Below are 24194 nucleotides of genomic sequence, written 5' to 3'. Positions count from 1 at the left end.
AATGTCGAAGTGCCATGTGACTGTCCACCATGAGCCGAACGGGAGACTGTCTGTTTGCTCAGCGGCTGGTTTCTGTAGTGTAGTGGTTATCACGTTCGCCTCACACGCGAAAGGTCCCCGGATCGATGCCGGGCAGAAACACAAGGCGCGTCTCTTCTCTTTGCTAGCCGTTTAATCCTCGTCTTGACCTCTGTGGCTTTTATTTTCAAGGTCTTAGGATTTGGCCAATTTTAGCTGATATCAAAAGAAAAAAAACAGGACTAAGTGCAGCCTAAAGGAATTCGTTCAAAGTGTCGTCCATGCTTTCGTAGTGGTGGTTCTCCCACAGCCCCACTGGCCCTGCGCAGTCGTCCTCGTTAGTATAGTGGACAGTATCTCCGCCTGTCACGCAGAAGACCGGGGTTCGATTCCCCGACGGGGAGAAAGGTGATTTTCTTGCGCTATGTAGATTTGCAAAACAATTCGCTTCGCAAACCGTGGCAGCTGTTGGAGAAACGTGTTTTAAAGTGAATGCGTTGGCCGGGAATCGAACCCGGGTCAACTGCTTGGAAGGCAGCTATGCTCACCACTATACCACCAACGCCACAGCGGGCGGAAGCTGGACCTAGGCTGTTTGCACGAACGTCATTGCTTGAAGTCCTATTATGATCCGCGTTAAGCCGTGGCTGCCCCTCCAGGCTGTTTGGGTTCTCCGTAATGTCGAAGTGCCATGTCACTGTCCACCATGACCCGAACGGCAGACTGTCTGTTTGGCCAGCGGCTGGTTTCTGTAGTGTAGTGGTTATCACGTTTGCCTAACACGCGAAAGGTCCCCGGATCGATGCCGGGCGGAAACGCAAGGCTTACTAAAGCCAGGATTAGCGTCTCTTCTCTTTGCTACCTGTTTAATCCTCGTCTTGACTTGTGTGGCTTTTATTTTCCAAATAAAAGCAATGCGGCTGCCCCTCCAGTCTGTTTGGGTTCTCCGGAATGTCGAAGTGCCATGTGACTGTCCACCATGAGCCGAACGGGAGACTGTCTGTTTGCTCAGCGGCTGGTTTCTGTAGTGTAGTGGTTATCACGTTCGCCTCACACGCGAAAGGTCCCCGGATCGATGCCGGGCAGAAACATAAGGCGCGTCTCTTCTCTTTGCTAGCCGTTTAATCCTCGTCTTGACCTCTGTGGCTTTTATTTTCAAGGTCTTAGGATTTGGCCAATTTTAGCTGATATCAAAAGAAAAAAAACAGGACTAAGTGCAGCCTAAAGGAATTCGTTCAAAGTGTCGTCCATGCTTTCGTAGTGGTGGTTCTCCCACAGCCCCACTGGCCCTGCGCAGTCGTCCTCGTTAGTATAGTGGACAGTATCTCCGCCTGTCACGCGGAAGACCGGGGTTCGATTCCCCGACGGGGAGAAAGGTGATTTTCTTGCGCTATGTAGATTTGCAAAACAATTCGCTTCGCAAACCGTGGCAGCTGTTGGAGAAACGTGTTTTAAAGTGAATGCGTTGGCCGGGAATCGAACCCGGGTCAACTGCTTGGAAGGCAGCTATGCTCACCACTATACCACCAACGCCACAGCGGGCGGAAGCTGGACCTAGGCCGTTTGCACGAACGTCATTGCTTGAAGTCCTATTATGATCCGCGTCAAGCCGTGGCTGCCCCTCCAGGCTGTTTGGGTTCTCCGTAATGTCGAAGTGCCATGTCACTGTCCACCATGACCCGAACGGCAGACTGTCTGTTTGGCCAGCGGCTGGTTTCTGTAGTGTAGTGGTTATCACGTTTGCCTAACACGCGAAAGGTCCCCGGATCGATTCCGGGCGGAAACGCAAGGCTTACTAAAGCCAGGATTAGCGTCTCTTCTCTTTGCTACCTGTTTAATCCTCGTCTTGACTTGTGTGGCTTTTATTTTCCAAATAAAAGCAATGCGGCTGCCCCTCCAGTCTGTTTGGGTTCTCCGGAATGTCGAAGTGCCATGTGACTGTCCACCATGAGCCGAACGGGAGACTGTCTGTTTGCTCAGCGGCTGGTTTCTGTAGTGTAGTGGTTATCACGTTCGCCTCACACGCGAAAGGTCCCCGGATCGATGCCGGGCAGAAACACAAGGCGCGTCTCTTCTCTTTGCTAGCCGTTTAATCCTCGTCTTGACCTCTGTGGCTTTTATTTTCAAGGTCTTAGGATTTGGCCAATTTTAGCTGATATCAAAAGAAAAGAAACAGGACTAAGTGCAGCCTAAAGGAATTCGTTCAAAGTGTCGTCCATGCTTTCGTAGTGGTGGTTCTCCCACAGCCCCACTGGCCCTGCGCAGTCGTCCTCGTTAGTATAGTGGACAGTATCTCCGCCTGTCACGCGGAAGACCGGGGTTCGATTCCCCGACGGGGAGAAAGGTGATTTTCTTGCGCTATGTAGATTTGCAAAACAATTCGCTTCGCAAAGCGTGGCAGCTGTTGGAGAAACGTGTTTTAAAGTGAATGCGTTGGCCGGGAATCGAACCCGGGTCAACTGCTTGGAAGGCAGCTATGCTCACCACTATACCACCAACGCCACAGCGGGCGGAAGCTGGACCTAGGCCGTTTGCACGAACGTCATTGCTTGAAGTCCTATTATGATCCGCGTCAAGCCGTGGCTGCCCCTCCAGGCTGTTTGGGTTCTCCGTAATGTCGAAGTGCCATGTCACTGTCCACCATGACCCGAACGGCAGACTGTCTGTTTGGCCAGCGGCTGGTTTCTGTAGTGTAGTGGTTATCACGTTTGCCTAACACGCGAAAGGTCCCCGGATCGATGCCGGGCGGAAACGCAAGGCTTACTAAAGCCAGGATTAGCGTCTCTTCTCTTTGCTACCTGTTTAATCCTCGTCTTGACTTGTGTGGCTTTTATTTTCCAAATAAAAGCAATGCGGCTGCCCCTCCAGTCTGTTTGGGTTCTCCGGAATGTCGAAGTGCCATGTGACTGTCCACCATGAGCCGAACGGGAGACTGTCTGTTTGCTCAGCGGCTGGTTTCTGTAGTGTAGTGGTTATCACGTTCGCCTCACACGCGAAAGGTCCCCGGATCGATGCCGGGCAGAAACACAAGGCGCGTCTCTTCTCTTTGCTAGCCGTTTAATCCTCGTCTTGACCTCTGTGGCTTTTATTTTCAAGGTCTTAGGATTTGGCCAATTTTAGCTGATATCAAAAGAAAAAAAACAGGACTAAGTGCAGCCTAAAGGAATTCGTTCAAAGTGTCGTCCATGCTTTCGTAGTGGTGGTTCTCCCACAGCCCCACTGGCCCTGCGCAGTCGTCCTCGTTAGTATAGTGGACAGTATCTCCGCCTGTCACGCGGAAGACCGGGGTTCGATTCCCCGACGGGAAGAAAGGTGATTTTCTTGCGCTATGTAGATTTGCAAAACAATTCGCTTCGCAAAGCGTGGCAGCTGTTGGAGAAACGTGTTTTAAAGTGAATGCGTTGGCCGGGAATCGAACCCGGGTCAACTGCTTGGAAGGCAGCTATGCTCACCACTATACCACCAACGCCACAGCGGGCGGAAGCTGGACCTAGGCCGTTTGCACGAACGTCATTGCTTGAAGTCCTATTATGATCCGCGTTAAGCCGTGGCTGCCCCTCCAGGCTGTTTGGGTTCTCCGTAATGTCGAAGTGCCATGTCACTGTCCACCATGACCCGAACGGCAGACTGTCTGTTTGGCCAGCGGCTGGTTTCTGTAGTGTAGTGGTTATCACGTTTGCCTAACACGCGAAAGGTCCCCGGATCGATGCCGGGCGGAAACGCAAGGCTTACTAAAGCCAGGATTAGCGTCTCTTCTCTTTGCTACCTGTTTAATCCTCGTCTTGACTTGTGTGGCTTTTATTTTCCAAATAAAAGCAATGCGGCTGCCCCTCCAGTCTGTTTGGGTTCTCCGGAATGTCGAAGTGCCATGTGACTGTCCACCATGAGCCGAACGGGAGACTGTCTGTTTGCTCAGCGGCTGGTTTCTGTAGTGTAGTGGTTATCACGTTCGCCTCACACGCGAAAGGTCCCCGGATCGATGCCGGGCAGAAACACAAGGCGCGTCTCTTCTCTTTGCTAGCCGTTTAATCCTCGTCTTGACCTCTGTGGCTTTTATTTTCAAGGTCTTAGGATTTGGCCAATTTTAGCTGATATCAAAAGAAAAAAAACAGGACTAAGTGCAGCCTAAAGGAATTCGTTCAAAGTGTCGTCCATGCTTTCGTAGTGGTGGTTCTCCCACAGCCCCACTGGCCCTGCGCAGTCGTCCTCGTTAGTATAGTGGACAGTATCTCCGCCTGTCACGCGGAAGACCGGGGTTCGATTCCCCGACGGGGAGAAAGGTGATTTTCTTGCGCTATGTAGATTTGCAAAACAATTCGCTTCGCAAAGCGTGGCAGCTGTTGGAGAAACGTGTTTTAAAGTGAATGCGTTGGCCGGGAATCGAACCCGGGTCAACTGCTTGGAAGGCAGCTATGCTCACCACTATACCACCAACGCCACAGCGGGCGGAAGCTGGACCTAGGCCGTTTGCACGAACGTCATTGCTTGAAGTCCTATTATGATCCGCGTTAAGCCGTGGCTGCCCCTCCAGGCTGTTTGGGTTCTCCGTAATGTCGAAGTGCCATGTCACTGTCCACCATGACCCGAACGGCAGACTGTCTGTTTGGCCAGCGGCTGGTTTCTGTAGTGTAGTGGTTATCACGTTTGCCTAACACGCGAAAGGTCCCCGGATCGATGCCGGGCGGAAACGCAAGGCTTACTAAAGCCAGGATTAGCGTCTCTTCTCTTTGCTACCTGTTTAATCCTCGTCTTGACTTGTGTGGCTTTTATTTTCCAAATAAAAGCAATGCGGCTGCCCCTCCAGTCTGTTTGGGTTCTCCGGAATGTCGAAGTGCCATGTGACTGTCCACCATGAGCCGAACGGGAGACTGTCTGTTTGCTCAGCGGCTGGTTTCTGTAGTGTAGTGGTTATCACGTTCGCCTCACACGCGAAAGGTCCCCGGATCGATGCCGGGCAGAAACATAAGGCGCGTCTCTTCTCTTTGCTAGCCGTTTAATCCTCGTCTTGACCTCTGTGGCTTTTATTTTCAAGGTCTTAGGATTTGGCCAATTTTAGCTGATATCAAAAGAAAAAAAACAGGACTAAGTGCAGCCTAAAGGAATTCGTTCAAAGTGTCGTCCATGCTTTCGTAGTGGTGGTTCTCCCACAGCCCCACTGGCCCTGCGCAGTCGTCCTCGTTAGTATAGTGGACAGTATCTCCGCCTGTCACGCGGAAGACCGGGGTTCGATTCCCCGACGGGGAGAAAGGTGATTTTCTTGCGCTATGTAGATTTGCAAAACAATTCGCTTCGCAAACCGTGGCAGCTGTTGGAGAAACGTGTTTTAAAGTGAATGCGTTGGCCGGGAATCGAACCCGGGTCAACTGCTTGGAAGGCAGCTATGCTCACCACTATACCACCAACGCCACAGCGGGCGGAAGCTGGACCTAGGCCGTTTGCACGAACGTCATTGCTTGAAGTCCTATTATGATCCGCGTCAAGCCGTGGCTGCCCCTCCAGGCTGTTTGGGTTCTCCGTAATGTCGAAGTGCCATGTCACTGTCCACCATGACCCGAACGGCAGACTGTCTGTTTGGCCAGCGGCTGGTTTCTGTAGTGTAGTGGTTATCACGTTTGCCTAACACGCGAAAGGTCCCCGGATCGATTCCGGGCGGAAACGCAAGGCTTACTAAAGCCAGGATTAGCGTCTCTTCTCTTTGCTACCTGTTTAATCCTCGTCTTGACTTGTGTGGCTTTTATTTTCCAAATAAAAGCAATGCGGCTGCCCCTCCAGTCTGTTTGGGTTCTCCGGAATGTCGAAGTGCCATGTGACTGTCCACCATGAGCCGAACGGGAGACTGTCTGTTTGCTCAGCGGCTGGTTTCTGTAGTGTAGTGGTTATCACGTTCGCCTCACACGCGAAAGGTCCCCGGATCGATGCCGGGCAGAAACACAAGGCGCGTCTCTTCTCTTTGCTAGCCGTTTAATCCTCGTCTTGACCTCTGTGGCTTTTATTTTCAAGGTCTTAGGATTTGGCCAATTTTAGCTGATATCAAAAGAAAAGAAACAGGACTAAGTGCAGCCTAAAGGAATTCGTTCAAAGTGTCGTCCATGCTTTCGTAGTGGTGGTTCTCCCACAGCCCCACTGGCCCTGCGCAGTCGTCCTCGTTAGTATAGTGGACAGTATCTCCGCCTGTCACGCGGAAGACCGGGGTTCGATTCCCCGACGGGGAGAAAGGTGATTTTCTTGCGCTATGTAGATTTGCAAAACAATTCGCTTCGCAAAGCGTGGCAGCTGTTGGAGAAACGTGTTTTAAAGTGAATGCGTTGGCCGGGAATCGAACCCGGGTCAACTGCTTGGAAGGCAGCTATGCTCACCACTATACCACCAACGCCACAGCGGGCGGAAGCTGGACCTAGGCCGTTTGCACGAACGTCATTGCTTGAAGTCCTATTATGATCCGCGTCAAGCCGTGGCTGCCCCTCCAGGCTGTTTGGGTTCTCCGTAATGTCGAAGTGCCATGTCACTGTCCACCATGACCCGAACGGCAGACTGTCTGTTTGGCCAGCGGCTGGTTTCTGTAGTGTAGTGGTTATCACGTTTGCCTAACACGCGAAAGGTCCCCGGATCGATGCCGGGCGGAAACGCAAGGCTTACTAAAGCCAGGATTAGCGTCTCTTCTCTTTGCTACCTGTTTAATCCTCGTCTTGACTTGTGTGGCTTTTATTTTCCAAATAAAAGCAATGCGGCTGCCCCTCCAGTCTGTTTGGGTTCTCCGGAATGTCGAAGTGCCATGTGACTGTCCACCATGAGCCGAACGGGAGACTGTCTGTTTGCTCAGCGGCTGGTTTCTGTAGTGTAGTGGTTATCACGTTCGCCTCACACGCGAAAGGTCCCCGGATCGATGCCGGGCAGAAACACAAGGCGCGTCTCTTCTCTTTGCTAGCCGTTTAATCCTCGTCTTGACCTCTGTGGCTTTTATTTTCAAGGTCTTAGGATTTGGCCAATTTTAGCTGATATCAAAAGAAAAAAAACAGGACTAAGTGCAGCCTAAAGGAATTCGTTCAAAGTGTCGTCCATGCTTTCGTAGTGGTGGTTCTCCCACAGCCCCACTGGCCCTGCGCAGTCGTCCTCGTTAGTATAGTGGACAGTATCTCCGCCTGTCACGCGGAAGACCGGGGTTCGATTCCCCGACGGGAAGAAAGGTGATTTTCTTGCGCTATGTAGATTTGCAAAACAATTCGCTTCGCAAAGCGTGGCAGCTGTTGGAGAAACGTGTTTTAAAGTGAATGCGTTGGCCGGGAATCGAACCCGGGTCAACTGCTTGGAAGGCAGCTATGCTCACCACTATACCACCAACGCCACAGCGGGCGGAAGCTGGACCTAGGCCGTTTGCACGAACGTCATTGCTTGAAGTCCTATTATGATCCGCGTTAAGCCGTGGCTGCCCCTCCAGGCTGTTTGGGTTCTCCGTAATGTCGAAGTGCCATGTCACTGTCCACCATGACCCGAACGGCAGACTGTCTGTTTGGCCAGCGGCTGGTTTCTGTAGTGTAGTGGTTATCACGTTTGCCTAACACGCGAAAGGTCCCCGGATCGATGCCGGGCGGAAACGCAAGGCTTACTAAAGCCAGGATTAGCGTCTCTTCTCTTTGCTACCTGTTTAATCCTCGTCTTGACTTGTGTGGCTTTTATTTTCCAAATAAAAGCAATGCGGCTGCCCCTCCAGTCTGTTTGGGTTCTCCGGAATGTCGAAGTGCCATGTGACTGTCCACCATGAGCCGAACGGGAGACTGTCTGTTTGCTCAGCGGCTGGTTTCTGTAGTGTAGTGGTTATCACGTTCGCCTCACACGCGAAAGGTCCCCGGATCGATGCCGGGCAGAAACACAAGGCGCGTCTCTTCTCTTTGCTAGCCGTTTAATCCTCGTCTTGACCTCTGTGGCTTTTATTTTCAAGGTCTTAGGATTTGGCCAATTTTAGCTGATATCAAAAGAAAAAAAACAGGACTAAGTGCAGCCTAAAGGAATTCGTTCAAAGTGTCGTCCATGCTTTCGTAGTGGTGGTTCTCCCACAGCCCCACTGGCCCTGCGCAGTCGTCCTCGTTAGTATAGTGGACAGTATCTCCGCCTGTCACGCGGAAGACCGGGGTTCGATTCCCCGACGGGGAGAAAGGTGATTTTCTTGCGCTATGTAGATTTGCAAAACAATTCGCTTCGCAAAGCGTGGCAGCTGTTGGAGAAACGTGTTTTAAAGTGAATGCGTTGGCCGGGAATCGAACCCGGGTCAACTGCTTGGAAGGCAGCTATGCTCACCACTATACCACCAACGCCACAGCGGGCGGAAGCTGGACCTAGGCCGTTTGCACGAACGTCATTGCTTGAAGTCCTATTATGATCCGCGTTAAGCCGTGGCTGCCCCTCCAGGCTGTTTGGGTTCTCCGTAATGTCGAAGTGCCATGTCACTGTCCACCATGACCCGAACGGCAGACTGTCTGTTTGGCCAGCGGCTGGTTTCTGTAGTGTAGTGGTTATCACGTTTGCCTAACACGCGAAAGGTCCCCGGATCGATGCCGGGCGGAAACGCAAGGCTTACTAAAGCCAGGATTAGCGTCTCTTCTCTTTGCTACCTGTTTAATCCTCGTCTTGACTTGTGTGGCTTTTATTTTCCAAATAAAAGCAATGCGGCTGCCCCTCCAGTCTGTTTGGGTTCTCCGGAATGTCGAAGTGCCATGTGACTGTCCACCATGAGCCGAACGGGAGACTGTCTGTTTGCTCAGCGGCTGGTTTCTGTAGTGTAGTGGTTATCACGTTCGCCTCACACGCGAAAGGTCCCCGGATCGATGCCGGGCAGAAACACAAGGCGCGTCTCTTCTCTTTGCTAGCCGTTTAACCCTCGTCTTGACCTCTGTGGCTTTTATTTTCAAGGTCTTAGGATTTGGCCAATTTTAGCTGATATCAAAAGAAAAAAAACAGGACTAAGTGCAGCCTAAAGGGATTCGTTCAAAGTGTCGTCCATGCTTTCGTAGTGGTGGTTCTCCCACAGCCCCACTGGCCCTGCGCAGTCGTCCTCGTTAGTATAGTGGACAGTATCTCCGCCTGTCACGCGGAAGACCGGGGTTCGATTCCCCGACGGGGAGAAAGGTGATTTTCTTGCGCTATGTAGATTTGCAAAACAATTCGCTTCGCAAACCGTGGCAGCTGTTGGAGAAACGTGTTTTAAAGTGAATGCGTTGGCCGGGAATCGAACCCGGGTCAACTGCTTGGAAGGCAGCTATGCTCACCACTATACCACCAACGCCACAGCGGGCGGAAGCTGGACCTAGGCCGTTTGCACGAACGTCATTGCTTGAAGTCCTATTATGATCCGCGTTAAGCCGTGGCTGCCCCTCCAGGCTGTTTGGGTTCTCCGTAATGTCGAAGTGCCATGTCACTGTCCACCATGACCCGAACGGCAGACTGTCTGTTTGGCCAGCGGCTGGTTTCTGTAGTGTAGTGGTTATCACGTTTGCCTAACACGCGAAAGGTCCCCGGATCGATGCCGGGCGGAAACGCAAGGCTTACTAAAGCCAGGATTAGCGTCTCTTCTCTTTGCTACCTGTTTAATCCTCGTCTTGACTTGTGTGGCTTTTATTTTCCAAATAAAAGCAATGCGGCTGCCCCTCCAGTCTGTTTGGGTTCTCCGGAATGTCGAAGTGCCATGTGACTGTCCACCATGAGCCGAACGGGAGACTGTCTGTTTGCTCAGCGGCTGGTTTCTGTAGTGTAGTGGTTATCACGTTCGCCTCACACGCGAAAGGTCCCCGGATCGATGCCGGGCAGAAACACAAGGCGCGTCTCTTCTCTTTGCTAGCCGTTTAATCCTCGTCTTGACCTCTGTGGCTTTTATTTTCAAGGTCTTAGGATTTGGCCAATTTTAGCTGATATCAAAAGAAAAAAAACAGGACTAAGTGCAGCCTAAAGGAATTCGTTCAAAGTGTCGTCCATGCTTTCGTAGTGGTGGTTCTCCCACAGCCCCACTGGCCCTGCGCAGTCGTCCTCGTTAGTATAGTGGACAGTATCTCCGCCTGTCACGCGGAAGACCGGGGTTCGATTCCCCGACGGGGAGAAAGGTGATTTTCTTGCGCTATGTAGATTTGCAAAACAATTCGCTTCGCAAACCGTGGCAGCTGTTGGAGAAACGTGTTTTAAAGTGAATGCGTTGGCCGGGAATCGAACCCGGGTCAACTGCTTGGAAGGCAGCTATGCTCACCACTATACCACCAACGCCACAGCGGGCGGAAGCTGGACCTAGGCCGTTTGCACGAACGTCATTGCTTGAAGTCCTATTATGATCCGCGTTAAGCCGTGGCTGCCCCTCCAGGCTGTTTGGGTTCTCCGTAATGTCGAAGTGCCATGTCACTGTCCACCATGACCCGAACGGCAGACTGTCTGTTTGGCCAGCGGCTGGTTTCTGTAGTGTAGTGGTTATCACGTTTGCCTAACACGCGAAAGGTCCCCGGATCGATGCCGGGCGGAAACGCAAGGCTTACTAAAGCCAGGATTAGCGTCTCTTCTCTTTGCTACCTGTTTAATCCTCGTCTTGACTTGTGTGGCTTTTATTTTCCAAATAAAAGCAATGCGGCTGCCCCTCCAGTCTGTTTGGGTTCTCCGGAATGTCGAAGTGCCATGTGACTGTCCACCATGAGCCGAACGGGAGACTGTCTGTTTGCTCAGCGGCTGGTTTCTGTAGTGTAGTGGTTATCACGTTCGCCTCACACGCGAAAGGTCCCCGGATCGATGCCGGGCAGAAACACAAGGCGCGTCTCTTCTCTTTGCTAGCCGTTTAACCCTCGTCTTGACCTCTGTGGCTTTTATTTTCAAGGTCTTAGGATTTGGCCAATTTTAGCTGATATCAAAAGAAAAAAAACAGGACTAAGTGCAGCCTAAAGGGATTCGTTCAAAGTGTCGTCCATGCTTTCGTAGTGGTGGTTCTCCCACAGCCCCACTGGCCCTGCGCAGTCGTCCTCGTTAGTATAGTGGACAGTATCTCCGCCTGTCACGCGGAAGACCGGGGTTCGATTCCCCGACGGGGAGAAAGGTGATTTTCTTGCGCTATGTAGATTTGCAAAACAATTCGCTTCGCAAACCGTGGCAGCTGTTGGAGAAACGTGTTTTAAAGTGAATGCGTTGGCCGGGAATCGAACCCGGGTCAACTGCTTGGAAGGCAGCTATGCTCACCACTATACCACCAACGCCACAGCGGGCGGAAGCTGGACCTAGGCCGTTTGCACGAACGTCATTGCTTGAAGTCCTATTATGATCCGCGTTAAGCCGTGGCTGCCCCTCCAGGCTGTTTGGGTTCTCCGTAATGTCGAAGTGCCATGTCACTGTCCACCATGACCCGAACGGCAGACTGTCTGTTTGGCCAGCGGCTGGTTTCTGTAGTGTAGTGGTTATCACGTTTGCCTAACACGCGAAAGGTCCCCGGATCGATGCCGGGCGGAAACGCAAGGCTTACTAAAGCCAGGATTAGCGTCTCTTCTCTTTGCTACCTGTTTAATCCTCGTCTTGACTTGTGTGGCTTTTATTTTCCAAATAAAAGCAATGCGGCTGCCCCTCCAGTCTGTTTGGGTTCTCCGGAATGTCGAAGTGCCATGTGACTGTCCACCATGAGCCGAACGGGAGACTGTCTGTTTGCTCAGCGGCTGGTTTCTGTAGTGTAGTGGTTATCACGTTCGCCTCACACGCGAAAGGTCCCCGGATCGATGCCGGGCAGAAACACAAGGCGCGTCTCTTCTCTTTGCTAGCCGTTTAATCCTCGTCTTGACCTCTGTGGCTTTTATTTTCAAGGTCTTAGGATTTGGCCAATTTTAGCTGATATCAAAAGAAAAAAAACAGGACTAAGTGCAGCCTAAAGGAATTCGTTCAAAGTGTCGTCCATGCTTTCGTAGTGGTGGTTCTCCCACAGCCCCACTGGCCCTGCGCAGTCGTCCTCGTTAGTATAGTGGACAGTATCTCCGCCTGTCACGCGGAAGACCGGGGTTCGATTCCCCGACGGGGAGAAAGGTGATTTTCTTGCGCTATGTAGATTTGCAAAACAATTCGCTTCGCAAACCGTGGCAGCTGTTGGAGAAACGTGTTTTAAAGTGAATGCGTTGGCCGGGAATCGAACCCGGGTCAACTGCTTGGAAGGCAGCTATGCTCACCACTATACCACCAACGCCACAGCGGGCGGAAGCTGGACCTAGGCCGTTTGCACGAACGTCATTGCTTGAAGTCCTATTATGATCCGCGTTAAGCCGTGGCTGCCCCTCCAGGCTGTTTGGGTTCTCCGTAATGTCGAAGTGCCATGTCACTGTCCACCATGACCCGAACGGCAGACTGTCTGTTTGGCCAGCGGCTGGTTTCTGTAGTGTAGTGGTTATCACGTTTGCCTAACACGCGAAAGGTCCCCGGATCGATGCCGGGCGGAAACGCAAGGCTTACTAAAGCCAGGATTAGCGTCTCTTCTCTTTGCTACCTGTTTAATCCTCGTCTTGACTTGTGTGGCTTTTATTTTCCAAATAAAAGCAATGCGGCTGCCCCTCCAGTCTGTTTGGGTTCTCCGGAATGTCGAAGTGCCATGTGACTGTCCACCATGAGCCGAACGGGAGACTGTCTGTTTGCTCAGCGGCTGGTTTCTGTAGTGTAGTGGTTATCACGTTCGCCTCACACGCGAAAGGTCCCCGGATCGATGCCGGGCAGAAACACAAGGCGCGTCTCTTCTCTTTGCTAGCCGTTTAATCCTCGTCTTGACCTCTGTGGCTTTTATTTTCAAGGTCTTAGGATTTGGCCAATTTTAGCTGATATCAAAAGAAAAAAAACAGGACTAAGTGCAGCCTAAAGGAATTCGTTCAAAGTGTCGTCCATGCTTTCGTAGTGGTGGTTCTCCCACAGCCCCACTGGCCCTGCGCAGTCGTCCTCGTTAGTATAGTGGACAGTATCTCCGCCTGTCACGCGGAAGACCGGGGTTCGATTCCCCGACGGGGAGAAAGGTGATTTTCTTGCGCTATGTAGATTTGCAAAACAATTCGCTTCGCAAACCGTGGCAGCTGTTGGAGAAACGTGTTTTAAAGTGAATGCGTTGGCCGGGAATCGAACCCGGGTCAACTGCTTGGAAGGCAGCTATGCTCACCACTATACCACCAACGCCACAGCGGGCGGAAGCTGGACCTAGGCCGTTTGCACGAACGTCATTGCTTGAAGTCCTATTATGATCCGCGTTAAGCCGTGGCTGCCCCTCCAGGCTGTTTGGGTTCTCCGTAATGTCGAAGTGCCATGTCACTGTCCACCATGACCCGAACGGCAGACTGTCTGTTTTGCCAGCGGCTGGTTTCTGTAGTGTAGTGGTTATCACGTTTGCCTAACACGCGAAAGGTCCCCGGATCGATGCCGGGCGGAAACGCAAGGCTTACTAAAGCCAGGATTAGCGTCTCTTCTCTTTGCTACCTGTTTAATCCTCGTCTTGACTTGTGTGGCTTTTATTTTCCAAATAAAAGCAATGCGGCTGCCCCTCCAGTCTGTTTGGGTTCTCCGGAATGTCGAAGTGCCATGTGACTGTCCACCATGAGCCGAACGGGAGACTGTCTGTTTGCTCAGCGGCTGGTTTCTGTAGTGTAGTGGTTATCACGTTCGCCTCACACGCGAAAGGTCCCCGGATCGATGCCGGGCAGAAACACAAGGCGCGTCTCTTCTCTTTGCTAGCCGTTTAATCCTCGTCTTGACCTCTGTGGCTTTTATTTTCAAGGTCTTAGGATTTGGCCAATTTTAGCTGATATCAAAAGAAAAAAAACAGGACTAAGTGCAGCCTAAAGGAATTCGTTCAAAGTGTCGTCCATGCTTTCGTAGTGGTGGTTCTCCCACAGCCCCACTGGCCCTGCGCAGTCGTCCTCGTTAGTATAGTGGACAGTATCTCCGCCTGTCACGCGGAAGACCGGGGTTCGATTCCCCGACGGGGAGAAAGGTGATTTTCTTGCGCTATGTAGATTTGCAAAACAATTCGCTTCGCAAACCGTGGCAGCTGTTGGAGAAACGTGTTTTAAAGTGAATGCGTTGGCCGGGAATCGAACCCGGGTCAACTGCTTGGAAGGCAGCTATGCTCACCACTATACCACCAACGCCACAGCGGGCGGAAGCTGGACCTAGGCCGTTTGCACGAACGTCATTGCTTGAAGTCCTATTATGATCCGCGTTAAGCCGTGGCTGCCCCTCCAGGCTGTTTGGGTTCTCCGTAATGTCGAAGTGCCATGTCACTGTCCACCATGACCCGAACGGCAGACTGTCTGTTTGGCCAGCGGCTGGTTTCTGTAGTGTAGTGGTTATCACGTTTGCCTAACACGCGAAAGGTCCCCGGATCGATGCCGGGCGGAAACGCAAGGCTTACTAAAGCCAGGATTAGCGTCTCTTCTCTTTGCTACCTGTTTAATCCTCGTCTTGACTTGTGTGGCTTTTATTTTCCAAATAAAAGCAATGCGGCTGCCCCTCCAGTCTGTTTGGGTTCTCCGGAATGTCGAAGTGCCATGTGACTGTCCACCATGAGCCGAACGGGAGACTGTCTGTTTGCTCAGCGGCTGGTTTCTGTAGTGTAGTGGTTATCACGTTCGCCTCACACGCGAAAGGTCCCCGGATCGATGCCGGGCAGAAACACAAGGCGCGTCTCTTCTCTTTGCTAGCCGTTTAATCCTCGTCTTGACCTCTGTGGCTTTTATTTTCAAGGTCTTAGGATTTGGCCAATTTTAGCTGATATCAAAAGAAAAAAAACAGGACTAAGTGCAGCCTAAAGGGATTCGTTCAAAGTGTCGTCCATGCTTTCGTAGTGGTGGTTCTCCCACAGCCCCACTGGCCCTGTGCAGTCGTCCTCGTTAGTATAGTGGACAGTATCTCCGCCTGTCACGCGGAAGACCGGGGTTCGATTCCCCGACGGGGAGAAAGGTGATTTTCTTGCGCTATGTAGATTTGCAAAACAATTCGCTTCGCAAACCGTGGCAGCTGTTGGAGAAACGTGTTTTAAAGTGAATGCGTTGGCCGGGAATCGAACCCGGGTCAACTGCTTGGAAGGCAGCTATGCTCACCACTATACCACCAACGCCACAGCGGGCGGAAGCTGGACCTAGGCCGTTTGCACGAACGTCATTGCTTGAAGTCCTATTATGATCCGCGTTAAGCCGTGGCTGCCCCTCCAGGCTGTTTGGGTTCTCCGTAATGTCGAAGTGCCATGTCACTGTCCACCATGACCCGAACGGCAGACTGTCTGTTTGGCCAGCGGCTGGTTTCTGTAGTGTAGTGGTTATCACGTTTGCCTAACACGCGAAAGGTCCCCGTATCGATGCCGGGCGGAAACGCAAGGCTTACTAAAGCCAGGATTAGCGTCTCTTCTCTTTGCTACCTGTTTAATCCTCGTCTTGACTTGTGTGGCTTTTATTTTCCAAATAAAAGCAATGCGGCTGCCCCTCCAGTCTGTTTGGGTTCTCCGGAATGTCGAAGTGCCATGTGACTGTCCACCATGAGCCGAACGGGAGACTGTCTGTTTGCTCAGCGGCTGGTTTCTGTAGTGTAGTGGTTATCACGTTCGCCTCACACGCGAAAGGTCCCCGGATCGATGCCGGGCAGAAACACAAGGCGCGTCTCTTCTCTTTGCTAGCCGTTTAATCCTCGTCTTGACCTCTGTGGCTTTTATTTTCAAGGTCTTAGGATTTGGCCAATTTTAGCTGATATCAAAAGAAAAAAAACAGGACTAAGTGCAGCCTAAAGGAATTCGTTCAAAGTGTCGTCCATGCTTTCGTAGTGGTGGTTCTCCCACAGCCCCACTGGCCCTGCGCAGTCGTCCTCGTTAGTATAGTGGACAGTATCTCCGCCTGTCACGCGGAAGACCGGGGTTCGATTCCCCGACGGGGAGAAAGGTGATTTTCTTGCGCTATGTAGATTTGCAAAACAATTCGCTTCGCAAACCGTGGCAGCTGTTGGAGAAACGTGTTTTAAAGTGAATGCATTGGCCGGGAATCGAACCCGGGTCAACTGCTTGGAAGGCAGCTATGCTCACCACTATACCACCAACGCCACAGCGGGCGGAAGCTGGACCTAGGCCGTTTGCACGAACGTCATTGCTTGAAGTCCTATTATGATCCGCGTTAAGCCGTGGCTGCCCCTCCAGGCTGTTTGGGTTCTCCGTAATGTCGAAGTGCCATGTCACTGTCCACCATGACCCGAACGGCAGACTGTCTGTTTGGCCAGCGGCTGGTTTCTGTAGTGTAGTGGTTATCACGTTTGCCTAACACGCGAAAGGTCCCCGGATCGATGCCGGGCGGAAACGCAAGGCTTACTAAAGCCAGGATTAGCGTCTCTTCTCTTTGCTACCTGTTTAATCCTCGTCTTGACTTGTGTGGCTTTTATTTTCCAAATAAAAGCAATGCGGCTGCCCCTCCAGTCTGTTTGGGTTCTCCGGAATGTCGAAGTGCCATGTGACTGTCCACCATGAGCCGAACGGGAGACTGTCTGTTTGCTCAGCGGCTGGTTTCTGTAGTGTAGTGGTTATCACGTTCGCCTCACACGCGAAAGGTCCCCGGATCGATGCCGGGCAGAAACACAAGGCGCGTCTCTTCTCTTTGCTAGCCGTTTAACCCTCGTCTTGACCTCTGTGGCTTTTATTTTCAAGGTCTTAGGATTTGGCCAATTTTAGCTGATATCAAAAGAAAAAAAACAGGACTAAGTGCAGCCTAAAGGGATTCGTTCAAAGTGTCGTCCATGCTTTCGTAGTGGTGGTTCTCCCACAGCCCCACTGGCCCTGTGCAGTCGTCCTCGTTAGTATAGTGGACAGTATCTCCGCCTGTCACGCGGAAGACCGGGGTTCGATTCCCCGACGGGGAGAAAGGTGATTTTCTTGCGCTATGTAGATTTGCAAAACAATTCGCTTCGCAAACCGTGGCAGCTGTTGGAGAAACGTGTTTTAAAGTGAATGCGTTGGCCGGGAATCGAACCCGGGTCAACTGCTTGGAAGGCAGCTATGCTCACCACTATACCACCAACGCCACAGCGGGCGGAAGCTGGACCTAGGCCGTTTGCACGAACGTCATTGCTTGAAGTCCTATTATGATCCGCGTTAAGCCGTGGCTGCCCCTCCAGGCTGTTTGGGTTCTCCGTAATGTCGAAGTGCCATGTCACTGTCCACCATGACCCGAACGGCAGACTGTCTGTTTGGCCAGCGGCTGGTTTCTGTAGTGTAGTGGTTATCACGTTTGCCTAACACGCGAAAGGTCCCCGTATCGATGCCGGGCGGAAACGCAAGGCTTACTAAAGCCAGGATTAGCGTCTCTTCTCTTTGCTACCTGTTTAATCCTCGTCTTGACTTGTGTGGCTTTTATTTTCCAAATAAAAGCAATGCGGCTGCCCCTCCAGTCTGTTTGGGTTCTCCGGAATGTCGAAGTGCCGTGTGACTGTCCACCATGAGCCGAACGGGAGACTGTCTGTTTGCTCAGCGGCTGGTTTCTGTAGTGTAGTGGTTATCACGTTCGCCTCACACGCGAAAGGTCCCCGGATCGATGCCGGGCAGAAACACAAGGCGCGTCTCTTCTCTTTGCTAGCCGTTTAATCCTCGTCTTGACCTCTGTGGCTTTTATTTTCAAGGTCTTAGGATTTGGCCAATTTTAGCTGATATCAAAAGAAAAAAAAACAGGACTAAGTGCAGCCTAAAGGAATTCGTTCAAAGTGTCGTCCATGCTTTCGTAGTGGTGGTTCTCCCACAGCCCCACTGGCCCTGCGCAGTCGTCCTCGTTAGTATAGTGGACAGTATCTCCGCCTGTCACGCGGAAGACCGGGGTTCGATTCCCCGACGGGGAGAAAGGTGATTTTCTTGCGCTATGTAGATTTGCAAAACAATTCGCTTCGCAAACCGTGGCAGCTGTTGGAGAAACGTGTTTTAAAGTGAATGCGTTGGCCGGGAATCGAACCCGGGTCAACTGCTTGGAAGGCAGCTATGCTCACCACTATACCACCAACGCCACAGCGGGCAGAAGCTGGACCTAGGCCGTTTGCACGAACGTCATTGCTTGAAGTCCTATTATGATCCGCGTTAAGCTGTGGCTGCCCCTCCAGGCTGTTTGGGTTCTCCGTAATGTCGAAGTGCCATGTCACTGTCCACCATGACCCGAACGGCAGACTGTCTGTTTGGCCAGCGGCTCGTTTCTGTAGTGTAGTGGTTATCACGTTTGCCTAACACGCGAAAGGTCCCCGGATCGATGGCGGGCGGAAACGCAAGGCTTACTAAAGCCAGGATTAGCGTCTCTTCTCTTTGCTACCTGTTTAATCCTCGTCTTGACTTGTGTGGCTTTTATTTTCCAAATAAAAGCAATGCGGCTGCCCCTCCAGTCTGTTTGGGTTCTCCGGAATGTCGAAGTGCCATGTGACTGTCCACCATGAGCCGAACGGGAGACTGTCTGTTTGCTCAGCGGCTGGTTTCTGTAGTGTAGTGGTTATCACGTTCGCCTCACACGCGAAAGGTCCCCGGATCGATGCCGGGCAGAAACACAAGGCGCGTCTCTTCTCTTTGCTAGCCGTTTAATCCTCGTCTTGACCTCTGTGGCTTTTATTTTCAAGGTCTTAGGATTTGGCCAATTTTAGCTGATATCAAAAGAAAAAAAACAGGACTAAGTGCAGCCTAAAGGAATTCGTTCAAAGTGTCGTCCATGCTTTCGTAGTGGTGGTTCTCCCACAGCCCCACTGGCCCTGCGCAGTCGTCCTCGTTAGTATAGTGGACAGTATCTCCGCCTGTCACGCGGAAGACCGGGGTTCGATTCCCCGACGGGGAGAAAGGTGATTTTCTTGCGCTATGTAGATTTGCAAAACAATTCGCTTCGCAAACCGTGGCAGCTGTTGGAGAAACGTGTTTTAAAGTGAATGCGTTGGACGGGAATCGAACCCGGGTCAACTGCTTGGAAGGCAGCTATGCTCACCACTATACCACCAACGCCACAGCGGGCGGAAGCTGGACCTAGGCCGTTTGCACGAACGTCATTGCTTGAAGTCCTATTATGATCCGCGTTAAGCCGTGGCTGCCCCTCCAGGCTGTTTGGGTTCTCCGTAATGTCGAAGTGCCATGTCACTGTCCACCATGACCCGAACGGCAGACTGTCTGTTTGGCCAGCGGCTGGTTTCTGTAGTGTAGTGGTTATCACGTTTGCCTAACACGCGAAAGGTCCCCGGATCGATGCCGGGCGGAAACGCAAGGCTTACTAAAGCCAGGATTAGCGTCTCTTCTCTTTGCTACCTGTTTAATCCTCGTCTTGACTTGTGTGGCTTTTATTTTCCAAATAAAAGCAATGCGGCTGCCCCTCCAGTCTGTTTGGGTTCTCCGGAATGTCGAAGTGCCATGTGACTGTCCACCATGAGCCGAACGGGAGACTGTCTGATTGCTCAGCGGCTGGTTTCTGTAGTGTAGTGGTTATCACGTTCGCCTCACACGCGAAAGGTCCCCGGATCGATGCCGGGCAGAAACACAAGGCGCGTCTCTTCTCTTTGCTAGCCGTTTAATCCTCGTCTTGACCTCTGTGGCTTTTATTTTCAAGGTCTTAGGATTTGGCCAATTTTAGCTGATATCAAAAGAAAAAAAAACAGGACTAAGTGCAGCCTAAAGGAATTCGTTCAAAGTGTCGTCCATGCTTTCGTAGTGGTGGTTCTCCCACAGCCCCACTGGCCCAGCGCAGTCGTCCTCGTTAGTATAGTGGACAGTATCTCCGCCTGTCACGCGGAAGACCGGGGTTCGTTTCCCCGACGGGGAGAAAGGTGATTTTCTTGCGCTATGTAGATTTGCAAAACAATTCGCTTCGCAAACCGTTGCAGCTGTTGGAGAAACGTGTTTTAAAGTGAATGCGTTGGCCGGGAATCGAACCCGGGTCAACTGCTTGGAAGGCAGCTATGCTCAACACTATACCACCAACGCCACAGCGGGCGGAAGCTGGACCTAGGCCGTTTGCACGAACGTCATTGCTTGAAGTCCTATCATGATCTGCGTTAAGCCGTGGCTGCCCCTCCAGGCTGTTTGGGTTCTCCGTAATGTCGAAGTGCCATGTCACTGTCCACCATGACCCGAACGGCAGACTGTCTGTTTGGTCAGCGGCTGGTTTCTGTAGTGTAGTGGTTATCACGTTCGCCTCACACGCGAAAGGTCCCCGGATCGATGCTGGGCAGAAACACAAGGCGCGTCTCTTCTCTTTGCTAGCCGTTTAATCCTCGTCTTGACCTCTGTGGCTTTTATTTTCAAGGTCTTAGGATTTGGCCAATTTTAGCTGATATCAAAAGAAAAAAAAACAGGACTAAGTGCAGCCTAAAGGAATTCGTTCAAAGTGTCGTCCATGCTTTCGTAGTGGTGGTTCTCCCACAGCCCCACTGGCCCAGCGCAGTCGTCCTCGTTAGTATAGTGGACAGTATCTCCGCCTGTCACGCGGAAGACCGGGGTTCGATTCCCCGACGGGGAGAAAGGTGATTTTCTTGCGCTATGTAGATTTGCAAAACAATTCGCTTCGCAAACCGTGGCAGCTGTTGGAGAAACGTGTTTTAAAGTGAATGCGTTGGCCGGGAATCGAACCCGGGTCAACTGCTTGGAAGGCAGCTATGCTCACCACTATACCACCAACGCCACAGCGGGCAGAAGCTGGACCTAGGCCGTTTGCACGAACGTCATTGCTTGAAGTCCTATTATGATCCGCGTTAAGCTGTGGCTGCCCCTCCAGGCTGTTTGGGTTCTCCGTAATGTCGAAGTGCCATGTCACTGTCCACCATGACCCGAACGGCAGACTGTCTGTTTGGCCAGCGGCTGGTTTCTGTAGTGTAGTGGTTATCACGTTTGCCTAACACGCGAAAGGTCCCCGGATCGATGCCGGGCGGAAACACAAGGCTTACTAAAGCCAGGATTAGCGTCTCTTCTCTTTGCTACCTGTTTAATCCTCGTCTTGACTTGTGTGGCTTTTATTTTCCAAATAAAAGCAATGCGGCTGCCCCTCCAGTCTGTTTGGGTTCTCCGGAATGTCGAAGTGCCATGTGACTGTCCACCATGAGCCGAACGGGAGACTGTCTGATTGCTCAGCGGCTGGTTTCTGTAGTGTAGTGGTTATCACGTTCGCCTCACACGCGAAAGGTCCCCGGATCGATGCCGGGCAGAAACACAAGGCGCGTCTCTTCTCTTTGCTAGCCGTTTAATCCTCGTCTTGACCTCTGTGGCTTTTATTTTCAAGGTCTTAGGATTTGGCCAATTTTAGCTGATATCAAAAGAAAAAAAAACAGGACTAAGTGCAGCCTAAAGGAATTCGTTCAAAGTGTCGTCCATGCTTTCGTAGTGGTGGTTCTCCCACAGCCCCACTGGCCCTGCGCAGTCGTCCTCGTTAGTATAGTGGACAGTATCTCCGCCTGTCACGCGGAAGACCGGGGTTCGATTCCCCGACGGGGAGAAAGGTGATTTTCTTGCGCTATGTAGATTTGCAAAACAATTCGCTTCGCAAACCGTGGCAGCTGTTGGAGAAACGTGTTTTAAAGTGAATGCGTTGGACGGGAATCGAACCCGGGTCAACTGCTTGGAAGGCAGCTATGCTCACCACTATACCACCAACGCCACAGCGGGCGGAAGCTGGACCTAGGCCGTTTGCACGAACGTCATTGCTTGAAGTCCTATTATGATCCGCGTTAAGCCGTGGCTGCCCCTCCAGGCTGTTTGGGTTCTCCGTAATGTCGAAGTGCCATGTCACTGTCCACCATGACCCGAACGGCAGACTGTCTGTTTGGCCAGCGGCTGGTTTCTGTAGTGTAGTGGTTATCACGTTTGCCTAACACGCGAAAGGTCCCCGGATCGATGCCGGGCGGAAACGCAAGGCTTACTAAAGCCAGGATTAGCGTCTCTTCTCTTTGCTACCTGTTTAATCCTCGTCTTGACTTGTGTGGCTTTTATTTTCCAAATAAAAGCAATGCGGCTGCCCCTCCAGTCTGTTTGGGTTCTCCGGAATGTCGAAGTGCCATGTGACTGTCCACCATGAGCCGAACGGGAGACTGTCTGATTGCTCAGCGGCTGGTTTCTGTAGTGTAGTGGTTATCACGTTCGCCTCACACGCGAAAGGTCCCCGGATCGATGCCGGGCAGAAACACAAGGCGCGTCTCTTCTCTTTGCTAGCCGTTTAATCCTCGTCTTGACCTCTGTGGCTTTTATTTTCAAGGTCTTAGGATTTGGCCAATTTTAGCTGATATCAAAAGAAAAAAAAACAGGACTAAGTGCAGCCTAAAGGAATTCGTTCAAAGTGTCGTCCATGCTTTCGTAGTGGTGGTTCTCCCACAGCCCCACTGGCCCAGCGCAGTCGTCCTCGTTAGTATAGTGGACAGTATCTCCGCCTGTCACGCGGAAGACCGGGGTTCGTTTCCCCGACGGGGAGAAAGGTGATTTTCTTGCGCTATGTAGATTTGCAAAACAATTCGCTTCGCAAACCGTTGCAGCTGTTGGAGAAACGTGTTTTAAAGTGAATGCGTTGGCCGGGAATCGAACCCGGGTCAACTGCTTGGAAGGCAGCTATGCTCAACACTATACCACCAACGCCACAGCGGGCGGAAGCTGGACCTAGGCCGTTTGCACGAACGTCATTGCTTGAAGTCCTATTATGATCCGCGTTAAGCCGTGGCTGCCCCTCCAGGCTGTTTGGGTTCTCCGTAATGTCGAAGTGCCATGTCACTGTCCACCATGACCCGAACGGCAGACTGTCTGTTTGGCCAGCGGCTGGTTTCTGTAGTGTAGTGGTTATCACGTTCGCCACACACGCGAAAGGTCCCCGGATCGATGCTGGGCAGAAACACAAGGCGCGTCTCTTCTCTTTGCTAGCCGTTTAATCCTCGTCTTGACCTCTGTGGCTTTTATTTTCAAGGTCTTAGGATTTGGCCAATTTTAGCTGATATCAAAAGAAAAAAAAACAGGACTAAGTGCAGCCTAAAGGAATTCGTTCAAAGTGTCGTCCATGCTTTCGTAGTGGTGGTTCTCCCACAGCCCCACTGGCCCTGCGCAGTCGTCCTCGTTAGTATAGTGGACAGTATCTCCGCCTGTCACGCGGAAGACCGGGGTTCGATTCCCCGACGGGGAGAAAGGTGATTTTCTTGCGCTATGTAGATTTGCAAAACAATTCGCTTCGCAAACCGTGGCAGCTGTTGGAGAAACGTGTTTTAAAGTGAATGCGTTGGCCGGGAATCGAACCCGGGTCAACTGCTTGGAAGGCAGCTATGCTCACCACTATACCACCAACGCCACAGCGGGCGGAAGCTGGACCTAGGCCGTTTGCACGAACGTCATTGCTTGAAGTCCTATTATGATCCGCGTTAAGCCGTGGCTGCCCCTCCAGGCTGTTTAGGTTCTCCGTAATGTCGAAGTGCCATGTCACTGTCCACCATGACCCGAACGGCAGACTGTCTGTTTGGCCAGCGGCTGGTTTCTGTAGTGTAGTGGTTATCACGTTCGCCTCACACGCGAAAGGTCCCTGGATCGATGCCGGGCAGAAACACAAGGCGCGTCTCTTCTCTTTGCTAGCCGTTTAATCCTCGTCTTGACCTCTGTGGCTTTTATTTTCAAGGTCTTAGGATCTGGCCAATTTTAGCTGATATCAAAAGAAAAAAAACAGGACTAAGTGCAGCCTAAAGGAATTCGTTCAAAGTGTCGTCCATGCTTTCGTAGTGGTGGTTCTCCCACAGCCCCACTGGCCCAGCGCAGTCGTCCTCGTTAGTATAGTGGACAGTATCTCCGCCTGTCACGCGGAAGACCGGGGTTCGATTCCCCGACTGGGAGAAAGGTGATTTTCTTGCGCTATGTAGATTTGCAAAACAATTCGCTTCGCAAACCGTTGCAGCTGTTGGAGAAACGTGTTTTAAAGTGAATGCGTTGGCCGGGAATCAAACCCGGGTCAACTGCTTGGAAGGCAGCTATGCTCACCACTATACCACCAACGCCACAGCGGGCAGAAGCTGGACCTAGGCCGTTTGCACGAACGTCATTGCTTGAAGTCCTATTATGATCCGCGTTAAGCCGTGGCTGCCCCTCCAGGCTGTTTGGGTTCTCCGTAATGTCGAAGTGCCATGTCACTGTCCACCATGACCCGAACGGCAGACTGTCTGTTTGGCCAGCGGCTGGTTTCTGTAGTGTAGTGGTTATCACGTTTGCCTAACACGCGAAA

The 24194-nt window shown here is 51.8% G+C and overlaps 65 non-coding genes across 65 annotated transcripts; 43 read left to right on the top strand and 22 right to left on the bottom strand.

Moving 5' to 3' along the window:
• The first annotated feature begins 68 nt into the window (after positions 1–68).
• Positions 69–141, top strand: trnav-cac (transfer RNA valine (anticodon CAC)). Its single transcript has one exon. It is a non-coding gene; the product is annotated as a tRNA-Val (tRNA).
• Positions 142–511: 370 nt separating this feature from the next.
• trnag-ucc (transfer RNA glycine (anticodon UCC)) lies at positions 512–583 on the bottom strand. Its single transcript has one exon. It is a non-coding gene; the product is annotated as a tRNA-Gly (tRNA).
• Positions 584–1036: 453 nt separating this feature from the next.
• Positions 1037–1109, top strand: trnav-cac (transfer RNA valine (anticodon CAC)). The gene has a single exon. It is a non-coding gene; the product is annotated as a tRNA-Val (tRNA).
• A 209-nt stretch (positions 1110–1318) lies between these two features.
• Positions 1319–1390, top strand: trnad-guc (transfer RNA aspartic acid (anticodon GUC)). The gene has a single exon. It is a non-coding gene; the product is annotated as a tRNA-Asp (tRNA).
• An 89-nt stretch (positions 1391–1479) lies between these two features.
• Positions 1480–1551, bottom strand: trnag-ucc (transfer RNA glycine (anticodon UCC)). The gene has a single exon. It is a non-coding gene; the product is annotated as a tRNA-Gly (tRNA).
• A 453-nt stretch (positions 1552–2004) lies between these two features.
• trnav-cac (transfer RNA valine (anticodon CAC)) lies at positions 2005–2077 on the top strand. Its single transcript has one exon. It is a non-coding gene; the product is annotated as a tRNA-Val (tRNA).
• A 209-nt stretch (positions 2078–2286) lies between these two features.
• trnad-guc (transfer RNA aspartic acid (anticodon GUC)) lies at positions 2287–2358 on the top strand. The gene has a single exon. It is a non-coding gene; the product is annotated as a tRNA-Asp (tRNA).
• Positions 2359–2447: 89 nt separating this feature from the next.
• On the bottom strand, positions 2448–2519 carry trnag-ucc (transfer RNA glycine (anticodon UCC)). Its single transcript has one exon. It is a non-coding gene; the product is annotated as a tRNA-Gly (tRNA).
• A 453-nt stretch (positions 2520–2972) lies between these two features.
• trnav-cac (transfer RNA valine (anticodon CAC)) lies at positions 2973–3045 on the top strand. The gene has a single exon. It is a non-coding gene; the product is annotated as a tRNA-Val (tRNA).
• A 370-nt stretch (positions 3046–3415) lies between these two features.
• trnag-ucc (transfer RNA glycine (anticodon UCC)) lies at positions 3416–3487 on the bottom strand. The gene has a single exon. It is a non-coding gene; the product is annotated as a tRNA-Gly (tRNA).
• Positions 3488–3940: 453 nt separating this feature from the next.
• On the top strand, positions 3941–4013 carry trnav-cac (transfer RNA valine (anticodon CAC)). Its single transcript has one exon. It is a non-coding gene; the product is annotated as a tRNA-Val (tRNA).
• A 209-nt stretch (positions 4014–4222) lies between these two features.
• trnad-guc (transfer RNA aspartic acid (anticodon GUC)) lies at positions 4223–4294 on the top strand. The gene has a single exon. It is a non-coding gene; the product is annotated as a tRNA-Asp (tRNA).
• An 89-nt stretch (positions 4295–4383) lies between these two features.
• Positions 4384–4455, bottom strand: trnag-ucc (transfer RNA glycine (anticodon UCC)). Its single transcript has one exon. It is a non-coding gene; the product is annotated as a tRNA-Gly (tRNA).
• Positions 4456–4908: 453 nt separating this feature from the next.
• On the top strand, positions 4909–4981 carry trnav-cac (transfer RNA valine (anticodon CAC)). Its single transcript has one exon. It is a non-coding gene; the product is annotated as a tRNA-Val (tRNA).
• Positions 4982–5190: 209 nt separating this feature from the next.
• On the top strand, positions 5191–5262 carry trnad-guc (transfer RNA aspartic acid (anticodon GUC)). Its single transcript has one exon. It is a non-coding gene; the product is annotated as a tRNA-Asp (tRNA).
• An 89-nt stretch (positions 5263–5351) lies between these two features.
• trnag-ucc (transfer RNA glycine (anticodon UCC)) lies at positions 5352–5423 on the bottom strand. The gene has a single exon. It is a non-coding gene; the product is annotated as a tRNA-Gly (tRNA).
• Positions 5424–5876: 453 nt separating this feature from the next.
• Positions 5877–5949, top strand: trnav-cac (transfer RNA valine (anticodon CAC)). The gene has a single exon. It is a non-coding gene; the product is annotated as a tRNA-Val (tRNA).
• Positions 5950–6158: 209 nt separating this feature from the next.
• Positions 6159–6230, top strand: trnad-guc (transfer RNA aspartic acid (anticodon GUC)). Its single transcript has one exon. It is a non-coding gene; the product is annotated as a tRNA-Asp (tRNA).
• An 89-nt stretch (positions 6231–6319) lies between these two features.
• Positions 6320–6391, bottom strand: trnag-ucc (transfer RNA glycine (anticodon UCC)). The gene has a single exon. It is a non-coding gene; the product is annotated as a tRNA-Gly (tRNA).
• A 453-nt stretch (positions 6392–6844) lies between these two features.
• On the top strand, positions 6845–6917 carry trnav-cac (transfer RNA valine (anticodon CAC)). The gene has a single exon. It is a non-coding gene; the product is annotated as a tRNA-Val (tRNA).
• A 370-nt stretch (positions 6918–7287) lies between these two features.
• trnag-ucc (transfer RNA glycine (anticodon UCC)) lies at positions 7288–7359 on the bottom strand. The gene has a single exon. It is a non-coding gene; the product is annotated as a tRNA-Gly (tRNA).
• A 453-nt stretch (positions 7360–7812) lies between these two features.
• trnav-cac (transfer RNA valine (anticodon CAC)) lies at positions 7813–7885 on the top strand. The gene has a single exon. It is a non-coding gene; the product is annotated as a tRNA-Val (tRNA).
• A 209-nt stretch (positions 7886–8094) lies between these two features.
• On the top strand, positions 8095–8166 carry trnad-guc (transfer RNA aspartic acid (anticodon GUC)). Its single transcript has one exon. It is a non-coding gene; the product is annotated as a tRNA-Asp (tRNA).
• Positions 8167–8255: 89 nt separating this feature from the next.
• Positions 8256–8327, bottom strand: trnag-ucc (transfer RNA glycine (anticodon UCC)). Its single transcript has one exon. It is a non-coding gene; the product is annotated as a tRNA-Gly (tRNA).
• A 453-nt stretch (positions 8328–8780) lies between these two features.
• Positions 8781–8853, top strand: trnav-cac (transfer RNA valine (anticodon CAC)). The gene has a single exon. It is a non-coding gene; the product is annotated as a tRNA-Val (tRNA).
• Positions 8854–9062: 209 nt separating this feature from the next.
• Positions 9063–9134, top strand: trnad-guc (transfer RNA aspartic acid (anticodon GUC)). The gene has a single exon. It is a non-coding gene; the product is annotated as a tRNA-Asp (tRNA).
• An 89-nt stretch (positions 9135–9223) lies between these two features.
• trnag-ucc (transfer RNA glycine (anticodon UCC)) lies at positions 9224–9295 on the bottom strand. The gene has a single exon. It is a non-coding gene; the product is annotated as a tRNA-Gly (tRNA).
• Positions 9296–9748: 453 nt separating this feature from the next.
• trnav-cac (transfer RNA valine (anticodon CAC)) lies at positions 9749–9821 on the top strand. Its single transcript has one exon. It is a non-coding gene; the product is annotated as a tRNA-Val (tRNA).
• Positions 9822–10030: 209 nt separating this feature from the next.
• On the top strand, positions 10031–10102 carry trnad-guc (transfer RNA aspartic acid (anticodon GUC)). Its single transcript has one exon. It is a non-coding gene; the product is annotated as a tRNA-Asp (tRNA).
• An 89-nt stretch (positions 10103–10191) lies between these two features.
• On the bottom strand, positions 10192–10263 carry trnag-ucc (transfer RNA glycine (anticodon UCC)). The gene has a single exon. It is a non-coding gene; the product is annotated as a tRNA-Gly (tRNA).
• A 453-nt stretch (positions 10264–10716) lies between these two features.
• On the top strand, positions 10717–10789 carry trnav-cac (transfer RNA valine (anticodon CAC)). Its single transcript has one exon. It is a non-coding gene; the product is annotated as a tRNA-Val (tRNA).
• A 209-nt stretch (positions 10790–10998) lies between these two features.
• trnad-guc (transfer RNA aspartic acid (anticodon GUC)) lies at positions 10999–11070 on the top strand. The gene has a single exon. It is a non-coding gene; the product is annotated as a tRNA-Asp (tRNA).
• An 89-nt stretch (positions 11071–11159) lies between these two features.
• On the bottom strand, positions 11160–11231 carry trnag-ucc (transfer RNA glycine (anticodon UCC)). The gene has a single exon. It is a non-coding gene; the product is annotated as a tRNA-Gly (tRNA).
• Positions 11232–11684: 453 nt separating this feature from the next.
• On the top strand, positions 11685–11757 carry trnav-cac (transfer RNA valine (anticodon CAC)). The gene has a single exon. It is a non-coding gene; the product is annotated as a tRNA-Val (tRNA).
• A 209-nt stretch (positions 11758–11966) lies between these two features.
• trnad-guc (transfer RNA aspartic acid (anticodon GUC)) lies at positions 11967–12038 on the top strand. The gene has a single exon. It is a non-coding gene; the product is annotated as a tRNA-Asp (tRNA).
• An 89-nt stretch (positions 12039–12127) lies between these two features.
• On the bottom strand, positions 12128–12199 carry trnag-ucc (transfer RNA glycine (anticodon UCC)). Its single transcript has one exon. It is a non-coding gene; the product is annotated as a tRNA-Gly (tRNA).
• A 453-nt stretch (positions 12200–12652) lies between these two features.
• On the top strand, positions 12653–12725 carry trnav-cac (transfer RNA valine (anticodon CAC)). The gene has a single exon. It is a non-coding gene; the product is annotated as a tRNA-Val (tRNA).
• A 209-nt stretch (positions 12726–12934) lies between these two features.
• Positions 12935–13006, top strand: trnad-guc (transfer RNA aspartic acid (anticodon GUC)). The gene has a single exon. It is a non-coding gene; the product is annotated as a tRNA-Asp (tRNA).
• Positions 13007–13095: 89 nt separating this feature from the next.
• On the bottom strand, positions 13096–13167 carry trnag-ucc (transfer RNA glycine (anticodon UCC)). Its single transcript has one exon. It is a non-coding gene; the product is annotated as a tRNA-Gly (tRNA).
• A 453-nt stretch (positions 13168–13620) lies between these two features.
• On the top strand, positions 13621–13693 carry trnav-cac (transfer RNA valine (anticodon CAC)). The gene has a single exon. It is a non-coding gene; the product is annotated as a tRNA-Val (tRNA).
• Positions 13694–13902: 209 nt separating this feature from the next.
• On the top strand, positions 13903–13974 carry trnad-guc (transfer RNA aspartic acid (anticodon GUC)). The gene has a single exon. It is a non-coding gene; the product is annotated as a tRNA-Asp (tRNA).
• An 89-nt stretch (positions 13975–14063) lies between these two features.
• trnag-ucc (transfer RNA glycine (anticodon UCC)) lies at positions 14064–14135 on the bottom strand. The gene has a single exon. It is a non-coding gene; the product is annotated as a tRNA-Gly (tRNA).
• A 453-nt stretch (positions 14136–14588) lies between these two features.
• Positions 14589–14661, top strand: trnav-cac (transfer RNA valine (anticodon CAC)). Its single transcript has one exon. It is a non-coding gene; the product is annotated as a tRNA-Val (tRNA).
• A 209-nt stretch (positions 14662–14870) lies between these two features.
• trnad-guc (transfer RNA aspartic acid (anticodon GUC)) lies at positions 14871–14942 on the top strand. The gene has a single exon. It is a non-coding gene; the product is annotated as a tRNA-Asp (tRNA).
• An 89-nt stretch (positions 14943–15031) lies between these two features.
• trnag-ucc (transfer RNA glycine (anticodon UCC)) lies at positions 15032–15103 on the bottom strand. Its single transcript has one exon. It is a non-coding gene; the product is annotated as a tRNA-Gly (tRNA).
• A 453-nt stretch (positions 15104–15556) lies between these two features.
• On the top strand, positions 15557–15629 carry trnav-cac (transfer RNA valine (anticodon CAC)). The gene has a single exon. It is a non-coding gene; the product is annotated as a tRNA-Val (tRNA).
• Positions 15630–15838: 209 nt separating this feature from the next.
• Positions 15839–15910, top strand: trnad-guc (transfer RNA aspartic acid (anticodon GUC)). Its single transcript has one exon. It is a non-coding gene; the product is annotated as a tRNA-Asp (tRNA).
• An 89-nt stretch (positions 15911–15999) lies between these two features.
• On the bottom strand, positions 16000–16071 carry trnag-ucc (transfer RNA glycine (anticodon UCC)). The gene has a single exon. It is a non-coding gene; the product is annotated as a tRNA-Gly (tRNA).
• A 453-nt stretch (positions 16072–16524) lies between these two features.
• On the top strand, positions 16525–16597 carry trnav-cac (transfer RNA valine (anticodon CAC)). Its single transcript has one exon. It is a non-coding gene; the product is annotated as a tRNA-Val (tRNA).
• A 209-nt stretch (positions 16598–16806) lies between these two features.
• trnad-guc (transfer RNA aspartic acid (anticodon GUC)) lies at positions 16807–16878 on the top strand. Its single transcript has one exon. It is a non-coding gene; the product is annotated as a tRNA-Asp (tRNA).
• An 89-nt stretch (positions 16879–16967) lies between these two features.
• On the bottom strand, positions 16968–17039 carry trnag-ucc (transfer RNA glycine (anticodon UCC)). The gene has a single exon. It is a non-coding gene; the product is annotated as a tRNA-Gly (tRNA).
• Positions 17040–17492: 453 nt separating this feature from the next.
• Positions 17493–17565, top strand: trnav-cac (transfer RNA valine (anticodon CAC)). Its single transcript has one exon. It is a non-coding gene; the product is annotated as a tRNA-Val (tRNA).
• Positions 17566–17775: 210 nt separating this feature from the next.
• On the top strand, positions 17776–17847 carry trnad-guc (transfer RNA aspartic acid (anticodon GUC)). The gene has a single exon. It is a non-coding gene; the product is annotated as a tRNA-Asp (tRNA).
• Positions 17848–17936: 89 nt separating this feature from the next.
• trnag-ucc (transfer RNA glycine (anticodon UCC)) lies at positions 17937–18008 on the bottom strand. Its single transcript has one exon. It is a non-coding gene; the product is annotated as a tRNA-Gly (tRNA).
• Positions 18009–18461: 453 nt separating this feature from the next.
• On the top strand, positions 18462–18534 carry trnav-cac (transfer RNA valine (anticodon CAC)). Its single transcript has one exon. It is a non-coding gene; the product is annotated as a tRNA-Val (tRNA).
• A 209-nt stretch (positions 18535–18743) lies between these two features.
• On the top strand, positions 18744–18815 carry trnad-guc (transfer RNA aspartic acid (anticodon GUC)). The gene has a single exon. It is a non-coding gene; the product is annotated as a tRNA-Asp (tRNA).
• Positions 18816–19429: 614 nt separating this feature from the next.
• On the top strand, positions 19430–19502 carry trnav-cac (transfer RNA valine (anticodon CAC)). The gene has a single exon. It is a non-coding gene; the product is annotated as a tRNA-Val (tRNA).
• Positions 19503–20408: 906 nt separating this feature from the next.
• On the top strand, positions 20409–20480 carry trnad-guc (transfer RNA aspartic acid (anticodon GUC)). The gene has a single exon. It is a non-coding gene; the product is annotated as a tRNA-Asp (tRNA).
• An 89-nt stretch (positions 20481–20569) lies between these two features.
• On the bottom strand, positions 20570–20641 carry trnag-ucc (transfer RNA glycine (anticodon UCC)). The gene has a single exon. It is a non-coding gene; the product is annotated as a tRNA-Gly (tRNA).
• Positions 20642–21094: 453 nt separating this feature from the next.
• On the top strand, positions 21095–21167 carry trnav-cac (transfer RNA valine (anticodon CAC)). Its single transcript has one exon. It is a non-coding gene; the product is annotated as a tRNA-Val (tRNA).
• Positions 21168–21377: 210 nt separating this feature from the next.
• On the top strand, positions 21378–21449 carry trnad-guc (transfer RNA aspartic acid (anticodon GUC)). Its single transcript has one exon. It is a non-coding gene; the product is annotated as a tRNA-Asp (tRNA).
• Positions 21450–22063: 614 nt separating this feature from the next.
• trnav-cac (transfer RNA valine (anticodon CAC)) lies at positions 22064–22136 on the top strand. Its single transcript has one exon. It is a non-coding gene; the product is annotated as a tRNA-Val (tRNA).
• A 906-nt stretch (positions 22137–23042) lies between these two features.
• Positions 23043–23114, top strand: trnad-guc (transfer RNA aspartic acid (anticodon GUC)). Its single transcript has one exon. It is a non-coding gene; the product is annotated as a tRNA-Asp (tRNA).
• Positions 23115–23203: 89 nt separating this feature from the next.
• trnag-ucc (transfer RNA glycine (anticodon UCC)) lies at positions 23204–23275 on the bottom strand. The gene has a single exon. It is a non-coding gene; the product is annotated as a tRNA-Gly (tRNA).
• Positions 23276–23898: 623 nt separating this feature from the next.
• trnag-ucc (transfer RNA glycine (anticodon UCC)) lies at positions 23899–23970 on the bottom strand. Its single transcript has one exon. It is a non-coding gene; the product is annotated as a tRNA-Gly (tRNA).
• Between the last annotated feature and the right edge of the window lie 224 nt (positions 23971–24194).

This window comes from Hoplias malabaricus, chromosome 15 (genome assembly GCF_029633855.1).
Source record: "Hoplias malabaricus isolate fHopMal1 chromosome 15, fHopMal1.hap1, whole genome shotgun sequence".
Lineage (NCBI taxonomy): Eukaryota > Metazoa > Chordata > Actinopteri > Characiformes > Erythrinidae > Hoplias > Hoplias malabaricus.
The sequence above is the reverse complement of the archived record's forward strand: the minus strand, read 5'-3'. Positions and strand labels throughout refer to the sequence as shown.